We start from the raw sequence: 14,023 nt of genomic DNA, 5'->3' as shown, positions 1-14,023 counted from the left end.
AAAAAAACACAGAGAATGGGAAAAATGAGCATGTGATCAATTAACTATTACTAATGAAGCACGAAATCCAGTTTCTTTCTAAGGAAAACTTTATCAAATGTTCAAGGAACTATTTCAGTTATATAGAAGTACATGTCTTGGCTCATGCCTGTAATCCCAACACTTTGGGAGGCTTAGGTGTTAGGATTATTTGAGGCCAGGAGTTTGAGACCATCCTGGTCAACATGTTGAAACCCCATTTTTAGTAAAAAATACAAAACTTAGCCAGGTGTGGTGGCACATGCCTGTAATCCCAGCTACTGGGGAGGCTGAGGCAGGAGAATCACTTGAACGCAGGAGGCAGAGGTTGCAGTGAGCCAAGATCACGCCACCGCACTTCAGCCTGAGACAGATTGAGACTGTGTCTCAAAAAAACAAAATGTCCACAGTGTAGCTTTGTTTGGGGTTAAGTTAGTGTTTTGAAATGGGCCTTCCCTGTGCTCAAAGCATGCTTAGCAAGCAGCTCCCCACACTGGACAGATCGCATGTGTGGAAGGATGAAGTTTATGTCTGTAGAACTGTTATTTTATGCCCCACTTCCTTTTTTCTTAGATCCTGTGTAGACGGGTCTCTCTGAACGTTGTGTTACTTTACTGGCATAAGGAAGTAAAATATTTCATAATAAATTTGAGAAAGGTAGAGTGAGTAAAAATATCTGCAAATGAGAGAATTACTAAAAATGGACTGTTGTAATATTTTGCATTATCAAAATGAGAATTGCCCAATGAAATTTTTTTTACTTTCTTTTCTTGTGTGCTTATAAGTCTTTAAAGTTCCTCATCTAAAATTAGAGATAGTGCATTTGCACCCAAATTAATGAAGCAATACCATTAAAGAAAAAGAAAAGGGGCTGGGTGCGGTGGCTCACGCCTGTAATCCCAGCACTTTGAGAAGCCAAGGCAGGTGGATCACGAGGTCAGGAGTTCAAGACCAGCTTGGCCAATATGGTGAAACCCCATCTCTACTAAAAATACAAAAATTAGCTGGGCGTGGTGGTACATGCCTGTAGTCCCAGCTGCTCGGGAGGCTGATGCAGGAGAATTGCTTGAACCCGGGAGGCGGAGGATGCAGTGAGCCAAGATCCTGACTGCACTCCAGCCTGGGCAACAGAGTCTCAAAAAAATCTGTCTCAAAAAAAAAAAAAAAGAAAAAATGATTATCTTTGCTCTTCTCCATTCCTCATTCCCTTCCCTCTGTCCATTTTCTTCTGAATAATGTTTAAAGGTTGTGTATATTACCCATATATATCTTCATGCTAAAACATTAACACACAGTTATTTATTTTATTATGCTTTTACAGAAAAATGGATAACTATACATTTCCCTGAAATTTGCTTTTTTACATTCAGCTGTACATCTTGGATTTTCCTTCAATAGATGATGATCTAACAGTCTTTCTGATGGTTGCAGTATGTTCCACAGTATTCTTTACCAATGCCTTTTCAACCACTTTCCCAATTGTGATATTATGGACTGTTTGCGCTTTTTTGCCATCTAAAAGTAATGCTGCAATAAACACTTTTGTATTCTCTGTTTTATTTCTGTAAAATAAGCTCCCCAAGTCATTTCCAGTGTATTTGTTTTGTTTTGTTTTGACACAGAGTTTCACTCTTAATTGGCTAGGCTGGAGTGCAATGGCACGATATTGGCTTACCGCAACCTCTGCCTCCCGGGTTCAAGCGATTCTCCTGCCTCAGCCTCCCAAGTAGCTGGGGTTACAGGCATGCGCCACCACACCTGGATAATTTTGTATTTTTAGTAGAGACGGGGTTTCTCCATGTCGGTCAGGCTGGTCTCGAACTCCCGACCTCAGGTGATCCACCCCTCGGTCTCCCAAAGTGCTGGCATGATAGCCGTGAGCCACCACTCCCAGCATCATTTCCAGTGTTTTCTATGTTTCCTAGGAAGGTTTTGCTTCTAGAGGATTTCAGAGGGCAAGAGAATAAAGGTACAGAGTGCAGTTTTTCACATGTGATTCTGAGTGTGTATACACAGATTTAATCTTTTAATACATCAGGAACTGATTATACAATATAATGCAGGCTGTCAGACTTGTTTCTATCCAGGAATAAAACCAATTATGCCAGAAGTAACTATTATTCACCTTTCTCCTACTGAATTAAAATACTATCAGTTGTATATTAAGTGCTATACATCTATTTCTGTTCTCCATATTCTAGCAATCCTTGACACTTTTCAGTAGCTTTTATTACTTTGAAATAAAGATGTATGTATATATTATTAATATATAGTTTATTATTTGCAAATAAAGACATGTTTCTTCATGAGAATTTTTGACTTACTCATTTTCCAATGAAAAACACATTAGGATTATATTTTGAATTTCTTCAGTTTTAAATACAGAGTATCCTAAATGAATAAACGATTGACGCTGAGTGGATATTCATTAACACATCTTGAGGTTTCTTTTATAACTCCTTATCCTCCTGACCCTCTAATATCTAATAATAACACTATCTACTGTAATGTCTCACAAAACTTAAAATATGCTAGTAATATTTGAAAATTTATTAGGGTTCTGCTTATAAGGTCATAGATTCTTTTGGGCTCTATAGTTACATAATCTGCAGATAAAGGTGACGTACCTATCACAATATTTTTTATATCTATCTTATTTTATTTTATTTTTATTTTGAGACGGAGTCTCCCTCTGTCACCTGGGCTGGAATACAATGGTGCAATCTCGGCTCACCACGACCTCCGCCTCCCAGGTTCAAGTGATTCTCCTGCCTCAGCCTCCCAAGTAGCTGGGATTACAGGCATGTGCCACCATGCCCGGCTAATTTTATATTTTTAGTAGAGATGGGGTTTCTCCATGTTGGTCAGGCTGGTCCGGAACTCCCAACCTCAGGTGATCCGCCTGCCTTGGCCTCCCAAAATGCTGGGATTACAGGTGTGAGCCACCACGCGCGGCCCAATAACAGAAACTTTAAGACAAAATGCATTATGAGACATGTCTTGCTTCAAGATCCTATAATGATCGTGTCTGAGGTAGTTACCTTGCAAGGGTGTTACTGTTTTTCTTGCTCCCCCTGTAACATCCAGACCATAAAATGTAATAAAAACCTCAGCATTCTCTCAATGACCAATTATGAAATCAAAACTACATATCAAAAATATTGCCAGATTTTGAAACTTTATCTAAAAATAATGTAGCGAATAGATGAAGGAGCACCTTCACCAGAGACACAACAGTGATTCCAATAAAATGGAAAGTGAGAATATAATCCAGCTATTTGGTGCTCCTTGTGACCATAGGCAACAGACCAAAGTTTGGGGTGGGAGAGGTAAGGGGGAGTAGGTTAGTGTTTGCTGGGCTGATTGATCCTGGCTCTCAAGCGAGAAATAGGTTTGAACCTTCTAAATGTAACACGGATAGAATGCAAAGATTCCCCTGGGTCAACTCCTACCTCTACCTTTTACAATAGTAAAAGTTAATAGAAAACTATAGTAACTAACAATAATTCAGATTCTATGAAAGAAGATTTGAGTCACTTTAAAAACTTCCAATCACAGCTGGGTGTGGTGGCTGGCTCATGCCTGTAGTCCCAGCTTTTGGGAGGCCAAGGCAAGAGGATCACAAGCCCAGGAGTTCAAGACCAGCCTGGGCAACATAGTGACACATTGGTGATACAAAAAATTAAAAAAAAAATTAACTGGACATTGCAGCACGTGCCTGTAGTGCCAGCCATTCGCAGGGACTGAGGTAGGAGGATGGCTTGAGCCCAAGACATCAAGGCTGCAGTGACCCATGATGGTGCCACTGCACTCCAGCCTGGGCAACAGAGCTAAAAGCCTGTCTGAAAAACTTAAAAAAAAAAAAAAGAGAGAGAGAGAGAGACAAAGGAAAGAAGGAAGGAAGGAAGGAAAGAGAGAAAGAAAAGAAAGAAAGGCAGGCCAGGCGCGGTGGCTCACGCCTGTAATCCCAGCACTTTGGGAGGCTGAGGCAGGAGGATCACAGGTCAGCAGTTGGAGACCAGCCTGGCCAACATGGCGAAACCCCATCTCTACTAAAAATACAAAAATTAGCCAGGCGTGGTGGTAGGCATCTGTAATCCCAGTACTTGGGAGGCTGAAGCAGGAGAATCGCTTGAAACCAGAAAGCGGAGGTTGCAGTGAGCCGAGATGTGCCACTGCACTCCAGCCTGGGCAAAAAAGCAAAACTCCATCTCAAAAAAAAAAAAAAAAAAGAAATTGTCCTCATTTTTCAGTTAACGAGGTTGCTCCAAACAAAAGAAATTTTCCCATTTTTACCTTCAGTTTCTCTTAAGCATTTGTTGTGTTTATTCTTTGTGGTGGTCCTTTTAGTTTAGTTTTCATTTCTGAAATGATTCTTTTATTTTGAATTATTTTCTGAATTATTACCTCATTTCCCACATTTTCTGATTCTAATTGATTTTATTCTTTCATATCTTGTATCATTTTGTTAATGAAATTTTAGCTCAATTTGAAATAGCAAGTTCCAGCTCTGATCTCCTGTGGGCATGGCTTTTGGATATGCTTTTATTGTCTGGAGGAATGTTATTGTGTTCCGTATTCTCTCTCTCTCTTTTAAATTGTAACTCTTAGAGAATTCATGCTTGATACTTTTCTGTTGCTTTTTTAAATTATTTATTTATTTATTTATTTGCTTGTTTGTTTATTGAGATGGAGTCTCGCTCTGTCTCCCAGGCTGGAGTGCAGTGGCACGATCTTGGCTTACTGCAACCTCCGCCTCCCGGGTTCAAGCCATTCTTCTGCCTCAGTCTCCCAAGTAGCTGGGACTACAGGTGTGCACCACCATACCTGGCTAATTTAGTAGAGACGGGGTTTCACCATGTTGGCCAGGCTGCTCGAACTCCAGACCTCATGATCCGCCCACCTCTGTCTCCCAAAGTGCTGGGATTCCATTTAATTTTATTGTTTAAGACAGAGTCTCGCTCTGTCACCCAGGCTAGAGTGCAGTGGTGGGAGCTCAGCTCATTGCAACCTCCACTTCTCAGGCTCAAATGATCCTCCTGCCTCAGCCTTCCTCTTTTTTTTTTTTTTTTTTTTGAGACGGAGTCTTGCTCTGTCACCCAGGCTGGAGTGCAGTGGCGCAATCTCAGCTCACTGCAACCTCCGCCTCCCTGGTTCACACCATTCTCCTGCCTCAGCCTCCCGAGTAGCTGGGACTACAGGCGTCCACTACCACGCCCGGCTAATTTTTTCGTATTTTTAGTAGAGACAGGGTTTCATTGTGTTAGCCAGGATGGTCTTGATCTCCTGACCTCATGATCCGCCCGCCTCAGCCTCCCAAAGTGCTGGGATTACAGGCGTGAGCCACTGCGCCCGGCTTCAGCCTTCCAAGTAGCTGGGATTTAGTGTGCCAACATGCCCATCTAATTTTTTTTGTATTTGTAGTAGAAACGGCGTGTCACCATGTTGGCCAGGCTGGTCTTGAACTCCTGACCTCAAATGATCCACCCGCCTCAGCCTCCCAAAGTGCTGGTGTTACAGGCGTGAGCCACCGTGCCCCGCCGGTGTTGCTTATTTATTTATTTATTTAGAAATGGAAAGGAATTTTGGCTGTCGGTTTTAAGAGTTGTCACAGAGAAGAGTTCACTGGCCCCTTCAAGTCTTCCCTCGTGGACCACTTGCATTCCCCTCCTGTTGATGTGGGCAAAGCCTCAACCCCTCTCTGCTTTCTGCTCTCAGCGTGGCCCTCTGTTTTCCGTTGTTTTGTTTTTTCAAGACGGAGTCTTGCTCTGTCACCCAGGTTGGAGTGCAGAGGCACAATCTTGGCTCACTGCAACCTCCACCTCCCGGGTTCAAGCGATTCTCCTGCCTCAGCCTCTCATGTAGCTGGGATTACAGGTGCCTGCCACCATGCCCAGCTAATTTTGTATTTTTAGTAGCAATGGGGTTTCGCCACGTTGGCCAGGCTGGTCTTGAACTCCTGACCTCATGATCCACCTGCCTCGGCCTCCCAAAGTGCTGGGATTACAGGCATGAGCCACCATGCCCAACCCCTTCTGTGTTTTAATACTCGTTTTGAGGCTCTTCCGTTTTCAGATGATTTCAGATGCCCCATCACTTCCCTCGGCTGCCTCCTTCACAGATGCTCAGGTCCACTATTGCAGGTATTGTGATGTTTATGATTGTTCTGATCTGCTTATATCTGGGGGCTCATGGGGACATTTCCTGTATTAGTTTGCTGGTACTGCTATAACAGATCACCACAGCTGGGTAGCTTACACATAACTTTATTTTCTCACAGCTCTAGAGGCTTTTTGTCACAGATCAAGGTGTTGGCAGGTCTGGTTTATCCTAAGGCCTCTCTCCTTGGCTTGCAGACAACTGCCTTCTTGCTGGATTTTCACACGGCATTTCCGCTGCATGTGCACATCCCTCATGTGCCTCAGCATATCCAAATTTCCTTTTTTAAAATAAGGACACCAGGCTGGGCGTGGTGGCTCACACCTGTAATCCCAGCACTTTGGGAGGCTGAGGCGGGCAGATCACCTGAAGTCAGGAGTTGGAGACTAGCCTGGGCAACATGGCGAAGCCCCGTATCTACTAAAAATACAAAAATTAGCCAGGCGTGGTGACACATGCCTGCAGTCCCCGCTACTCGGGAGGCAGAGGCACAAGAATCGTTGAACCCAGGAGGTGGAGGTTACAGTGAGCCAAGATCAAGCCACTGCCCTCCAGCCTGTGTGACAGAGTGAGACTCTTGTCTCAAAAAAAAAAAAAAAAAAAAAGATAAAATAAGGACAACAGTCATATAGGATTAGGACCCATCGCAACTACCTCATTTTAGCTTAATCATCTCTTTGAAGACTGCACCTCCAAATACACTCACATTGTGAGGTACTGGGGGTTACAGCTTAAACATACGAATTTTGGAAGTGTGCAATTCAGCCCATCACATTATCTCACGTAGTTTTGTTTGAATGTTGTCAACAGGCTTTTGGTTTTGCTGTCTGATTGCTCTATTTTTATTTGGGGATTTTGGAAGATTCAAAAACTACTGCTGGAGGCACAATTTTTCTAGAATCTTGGTGCTTCTGTTTTTGTTTTGTTTTAATCAGCTTTATTGAGGGAAAATTTGCATGCAACAAAATGTATCAATTTTAAGTGTACAATTTGATGAGTTTTGACACATATGCAATCATGTAATTGTTACCATTGAACCTCGAAAATTTGAGAGAGGTCTCAGTTAATTTAGAAAGTTTATCTTGCTGCAGGGCACGGTGGCTCATGCCTGCAACCTCAGCACTTTGGGAAGCCGAGGTGGGCAGATCACGAGGTCAGGAGTTTGAGACCAGCCTGGCCGACATGGTGAAACGCCGTCTCTACTAAAAATTAAAAATAAATAAATAAATAAAATAAAATAAAATTAGCCAAGCATGGTGGCGGGCACCTGTAGTCCCAGTTACTCAGAAGGCTGAGGCAGGAGAATCGCTTGAACCCGAGAGGCAGAGGTTGCAGTGAGCCAAGATCTCGCCACTGCACTCCAGCTTGGGCGACAGAGTGAGGCTCCGTCTCAGGAAAAAAAAAAGAACGTTTATTTTGCCAAGGTCGAGGACATGCGCCCGTGACACAGCCTCAGGAGTTCCTGATGACACGTGCCCAAGGTGGTCAGAGCACAGCTTGGTTTTACACATTTTAGGAAGATATGAGACATCAATCAATATATGTAAAATGAACATTGGTTTGGTCCAGAAAGGTAGGACAGTTCACAGGTAGGTGAGAGACAAATGGTTGCATTCTTTTTATTCATGGCTTTTATTTTTATTTTTATTTTTTGAGACGGAGTTTCACTCTTGTCTCCCAGGCTGGAGTGCAGTGCTATGATCTTGGCTCATTGCAACCTTCACCTCCTGGGTTCAAGCGATTCTCCTGCCTCAGCTTCCCAAGCTGGGATTACAGGCGCCTGCCACCATGCCCGGCTAATTTTTTTGTATTGTTAGTAGAGACAGGGTTTGGCCATGTCTTGAACTCCTGACCTCAGGTGATCCACCCGGCTCGGCCTCCCAAAGTGCTGGGATTACAGGCGTGAGCCACCGCGCCTGACCATGGCTGCATTCTTTTGAGTTTCTGATGAGCCTCTCCAAAGAGGCAATCAGATATGCATTTATCTCAGTGAGCAGAGGAATGACTTTGAATAGAACGGGAGGCAGGTTTGTCCCAAGCAGTTCCCAGCTTGACTTTTCTCTTTACCTTAGTGATTTTGGGGGCCCAAGATGTGTTCCTTTCACAACCACAATCATGATATACAGAACTTCCATCAACTCAGAAAGTTCCCTCATGTCCTTTTTTTTTTTTTTGAGACAGAGTCTCGCTGTGTTGCTCAGGCTGGAGTGCAGTGACGTGATCTCCTCTCACTGCATCTTCTCTCCCCACCTCCAGAGTAGCTGTGACTATGGTGCCACTGAACCCGGCTAATTTTTGTGTTTTTAGTAGAGACAGGGTTTCACCATGTTGGCCAGGCTCCTCTCGAACTCCTGACCCAAGAGATCCGCCCACCTCGGGTTCCCAAAGTGCTGGGATTACAGGTGTAAACCACCGCATCCAGCCCCGCATGTTGCCCAGGCTGTAGTGCAGTAGCACAATCTTGGCTCAATGCAACCTCCACCTCCCAGGTTCAAGCGATTCTCCTGCCTCAGCCTGCCAAGTAGCTGGGATTACAGGCATGCTCAATCACACCCAACTAATTTTGTATTTTTAGTAGACATGGGGTTTCTCCATGTTGGCCAGGCTGGTCCGTGATCCGCCTGCCTCAGCCACCCAAAGTGCTGGGATTACAGGCATGAGCCACGGCGCCTGGCCACTCATGCACTTTTGCAGTCCGTCTCCTCCCCAACCCCTGCCCCAGCCCCTGAGGGCCGCTGTTCTCCTTCCTGTCCACAATAGTTGTACTTCTTCTAGAATTTCATATAAATAGAATCATATAGTATTTGATCTTTTATGTAAAGCTTCTTGTACTTAACATAGTGCTTTTGAGATTCATTCATGTTGTTGCATATGTCAGTAAATTATTCTTTGTTTTCTGAGTAATATTGCATTGTGTGGACATCTTCCAATTTGTTTATCTGTTTACCAGTTGATAGAGAATGGGTAGCGTCCAGTGTTTGACAGTGTGAATAAAGCTACTATGAACATTCAAGGGCAAATTTTTTTTTTTTTTTTTTTTTTTTTTGAGACGGAGTCTCGCGCTGTCACCCAGGCTGGAGTGCAGTGGCCGGATCTCAGCTCACTGCAAGCTCCGCCTCCCGGGTTCACGCCATTCTCCTGCCTCCGCCTCCCGAGTAGCTGGGACTACAGGCGTCCGCCACCTCGGCCGGCTAGTTTTTTGTATTTTTTTAGTAGAGACGGGGTTTCACCGTGTTAGCCAGGATGGTCTTGATCTCCTGACCTCGTGATCCGCCCGTCTCGGCCTCCCAAAGTGCTGGGATTACAGGCTTGAGCCACCGTGCCCGGCTAAATTTTTTTTTTTTTGAGATGGAGTCTCGCTCTGTTGCCCAGGCTGGAGTGCAGTGGCCAGATGTCGGCTCACTGCAAGCTCCGCCTCCCAGGTTCAGGCGTTTCTGCTGCCCCAGCCTGCTGAGGAGCTGGGATTACAGGCGTGAGGCATCACGCTTACCTGATTTTTGTATTTTTAGTAGAGACGGGGTTTTACCATGTTGGTCAGACTGGTCTCAAACTCCTGACCTTGTGATCTGCCCACTCAGCCTCCCAAAGTGTTGGGATTACAGGCTTGAGCCACCACGTACAGCCAGTAATTTTTTTTTAAAGGAAAATAAGTGCTAGTGAGAATGTAGCGAAATTGGAACTATCATACATTGTTTATGGAAATGTAAATGGTGTAGCTGCTGTGGAAAAAAGTTTGGGGGTTACTCAATAAACTGAACATAAATTACTGTATGACTCAGGAATTCCATATATATATATATATATGTGCTTTGTGTATGTGTGTGTGCGTGTGTGTGTGTGTGTATATATATATATATACACACACATGCTATGCATTTTTTTTAAGACTTTTTTTTTTAAGACAGAATCTTGCACTGTTGCCCAGGCTGGAGTGCAGTCTTGGCTTACTGCAACCTCCCTTTCTTGAGTTTAAGTGATTCTCATGCCTCAGCCTCCCAAGTAGCTGGGATTACAGGTGCACACCACCATGCCCAGCTAATTTTTGTACTTTTAGTAGAGACAGAGTTTTACCATGTTGGCCAGGCTGGTCTTGAAATCCTGGCCTCAAGTGATCTGCCCACCTTGGCCTTCCAAAGGGCTGAGATTACAGGTGTGAGCCACCATGCCTGGCCCACTTGTATATATTGAGTATATACTTAAAAGAATTGAAAATGAGTGTTTAAACAAAAACTTGTACACAAAGTTTATGGCAGCAATATTCACAATAGCCAAAAGGTAGAAACAATGCACTTCTATCTACTGATGGGTCAACAAAATGTGGTACATTCATACAATAGAACAGTATTCAGCTAGAAAAAGAAATAAAGTATTGATGTATTGATGTATGCTACAGCATGGATGAATATTCAAAATATTATGCTAAGTGAAAGGAGCCAGACATAAAAGGGCTCATATTGTATGGTTCCATTTATATAAAGTATCTATAACAGGCAAATCTATAGAGACAGAAAGCAGATTAGTAGTTGCCAAGGCTGGAGGAAGTAAGGAATGCAAAGCAACTTAGAAGGTATGGGGGTATATTAGTTCGTTTTCACACTGCTATAAAGAACTGCCCGAGACTGTGTAATTTTTAAAGAAAGGAGGTTTAATTGACTCACAGTTCCGCATGGCTCGGGAGGCCTCAGGAAACTTACAATCATGACGGAAGAGGAAGCAAGCACGTCTTACACAGCAGCAGGTGAGAGAGAGAGTGTGAAGGAGGAACTGTCAAACACTTATAAAACCATCAGATCTGGTGAGAACTCACTCACTATCACAAAAACAGCATGGAGGAAACTGCCCCTATAATCCAATCACCTCCCATCAAGTCCCTCCTTCAACATGTGGGGATTATGGGGATTACAATTTGAGATGAGATTTAGGTGGGGACACAGAGCCAAACCATATCAATGGCTTTTATTTTTATTATTATTATTTTTTTGGGGGGTGGTGATTAAATGTTCTGGAACTGGATAGTGGTGATGAAAGAACACCATGAATTCAGCTGGGCACAGTGGCTCACGCCTGTATTCCCAGCACTTTGGGAGGCCAAGGCAGGCAAATTACGAGGTCGGGAGTTTGAAACCAACCTGGCCAACATGGTGAAACCCCGTCTCTACTAAAATACAAAAATTATCTGGGCGTGGTGTTGGGCACCTATAATCCCAGCTACTCAGGAGGCTGAGGCAGGAGAATGGCTTGAACATGGGAGGCAGAGGCGGAGGTTGCAGTGAGCCAAGATCGTGCTGCTGCACTCCAGACTCCAGCCCGGGCGACAGTGCGAGACTCTGTCTCAAAAACAAAAACTACTGTGAATTCACTAGGTGCCTCTAAATGTTATGCTTTAAAAATGGTTAAAATGGTGACTTTTTATATTATGTATATTTTGCCACAATAAAAATATTTTTATTGCCTTCCTGGTGTTATGACATGGAACTTTTAACTCCAACTCACCCATCCTTTATCCAGTTCTACCTGAGCACCAGAGCCCTCTTACATCTTACATCCCTGCTGACTTGGCTCTGTCTTATTTGCCCCATGGCTAAAGCTCTCATCCTGCTGGTCACAAACTCTCCTTCATTACCTTCTCACAATAGACATTTCTCATATCTTCAGGCTATCCACAATTGTGACCCCACTTGTAATCAAATCCACAAAGGGGCCGGGCGCGGTGGCTCAAGCCTGTAATCCCAGCACTTTGGGAGGCCGAGACGGGCGGATCACGAGGTCAGGAGATCGAGACCATCCTGGCTAACACCGTGAAACCCCGTCTCTACTAAAAATACAAAAAACTAGCCGGGCGAGGTGGCGGGCGCCTGTAGTCCCAGCTACTCCGGAGGCTGAGGCAGGAGAATGGCGTAAACCCGGGAGGCGGAGCTTGCAGTGAGCTGAGATCCGGCCACTGCGCTCCAGCCCGGGCTACAGAGCAAGACTCCGTCTCAAAAAAAAAAAAAAAAAAAAAAAAACAAATCCACAAAGGTACAAAAGATACAAAAGGGAATCTGGCATAGAAGAACTATAGATAAGACCAGCTGGAATTGAGAAAGAGATTACTGCTCCCTGAACTCATTGTTGTTCACTGAAGGGTGGAAGGTGGCCTTTTCCTTGGCTTCAGGGAGATATTTATTGTGTGTTACACTGAGTAGACCATGAACTAAGATACCTAGTGTGTGGCTTTTTTGGCACAGAAGTTTTTGGAATGACTATCAGCAAATAGCATCCCAGAAAGAGAATTTCAGTTCCAAATGATTTAATTGAAAAGTTCTACCAACCCATTCAGGTTAAGAACAATTCCAACCTTACATAAACTTTCCCAGAGAATAAAAAGGCAGAAACAATGACTTCTTTAATGAAAATAGGATCACTGGCCGGGCGTGGTGGCTCACACCTGTAATCCCAGCACTTTAGGAGGCAGAGACGGGTGGATCACGAGGTCAGGAGTTCAAGACCAGCCTGGCCAACATAGTAATCCCATCTCTACTAAAAACACAAAAATTAGCTGGGCATGGTGGCGTGTGCCTGTATTCCCAGCTACTTCGGAGGCTGAGGCAGGAGAATCTCTTGAACCCAGGAGTTGGAAGTTGCAGTAGGCTGAGATCATGCCACTGCACTCCAGCTTGAGCAACAGAGACAGACTTTTTCTCAAAAAAATTAAAAAGAAGGAAAATATGATCACCTTGATTTCAAAATCTCTCAAAGACAGTATGAGAAAAGAAAATTATGGGGTAGTTGTATTCATGAAGGTAGATACAAAGTTCTTATCTAAATCATTAAGGGAACTAGATTTTTAGCCAACTAGATTATGACCAACTTGAGATATTTATTCCAGAAATGCAAGTTTGACTTATTATTTAAAAATCAGTTAATATGATTCCCCACATTAATGTATTAATTTAGAAAGAACCCCAGGATCATCTGAAAAGATATAGAAAAGATGATAGAATTTCAAATTAAATTATCATCAAGCCTCTTGGAAAAATGGAAATACAAGGAAACTTCTAAGAAAGGATATCAAAGGAGAACTTTAAGCGCATTTTTTTGATGGGCACGGTGCCTCATACCTGTAATCCCAGCACTTTGGGAGGCTGAGGCAGGAGGATCACTTGAGCCCAGGAGTTTGAGACCAGCCTGGGCAATATAGTGAGACCTCATCTCTACAAAAAAATTTAAAAATTAGCTGGGTGTGGTGGTGCTTGTCTAGTACCAGCTACTTAGGAGGCTGAGTCAGGAGAACTACTTGAGCCTAGGAGGTAGAGGCTGCAGTGAGCCCTGATGGCACCATTGCACTCCAACCTAGGCGACAGAGGGAGACCTTGTTTCAAAAAAACAACAACAGCATATTTTTTACTTAATGATGAAATACTGAAATATTTCCCTTTAAGATCAGGACCAAGGCAAGAAGACCTGCTACTGTCACTGCTAGTCAATAGTGTACTGGCTGCATCACTTGGTGACCAAAAAAGGCTCTATCATCTGCAATGCTTCTCGTTCTGTGCTAATGATAAAATGTTACTCCAGCTTCATACTAATAAAGTCATTCCAGTGTGAAGACACTGATTGAGTCTGACATATTAATGTCACATGTCTCTTTCTGGAGAGTCATGTATTGTGAACTCTTCAGTGATAAATGGAGGTGAGACAAGAGAATAGGTCTGGAGGCAGGGAACATAAGGCCATTCCCGCTGACTTCTTAGAACTGAATCAAAAGGAAAATCCTGTCTCTCCACACTCAAGTAACAAAAGGATCAGAAGCTACTACCTTTGCACTGTGGTGCAGAAATCAATCAGACACTTGCATAGGGCGTAA

At 43.6% G+C, this 14,023-nt stretch overlaps 1 protein-coding gene across 2 annotated transcripts in view; it reads left to right on the top strand.

The window, feature by feature from the left end:
• The window catches only part of LOC105495467 (ZFP14 zinc finger protein), a 182,257-nt gene that overhangs the window by 79,974 nt on the left and 88,260 nt on the right, over window positions 1-14,023 (top strand). The window lies entirely within an intron of this gene.

This window comes from Macaca nemestrina, chromosome 20, assembly GCF_043159975.1.
Source record: "Macaca nemestrina isolate mMacNem1 chromosome 20, mMacNem.hap1, whole genome shotgun sequence".
Lineage (NCBI taxonomy): Eukaryota > Metazoa > Chordata > Mammalia > Primates > Cercopithecidae > Macaca > Macaca nemestrina.
Note: the sequence above shows the minus strand (reverse complement) of the source record. Positions and strands in the feature narration are given on the sequence as shown.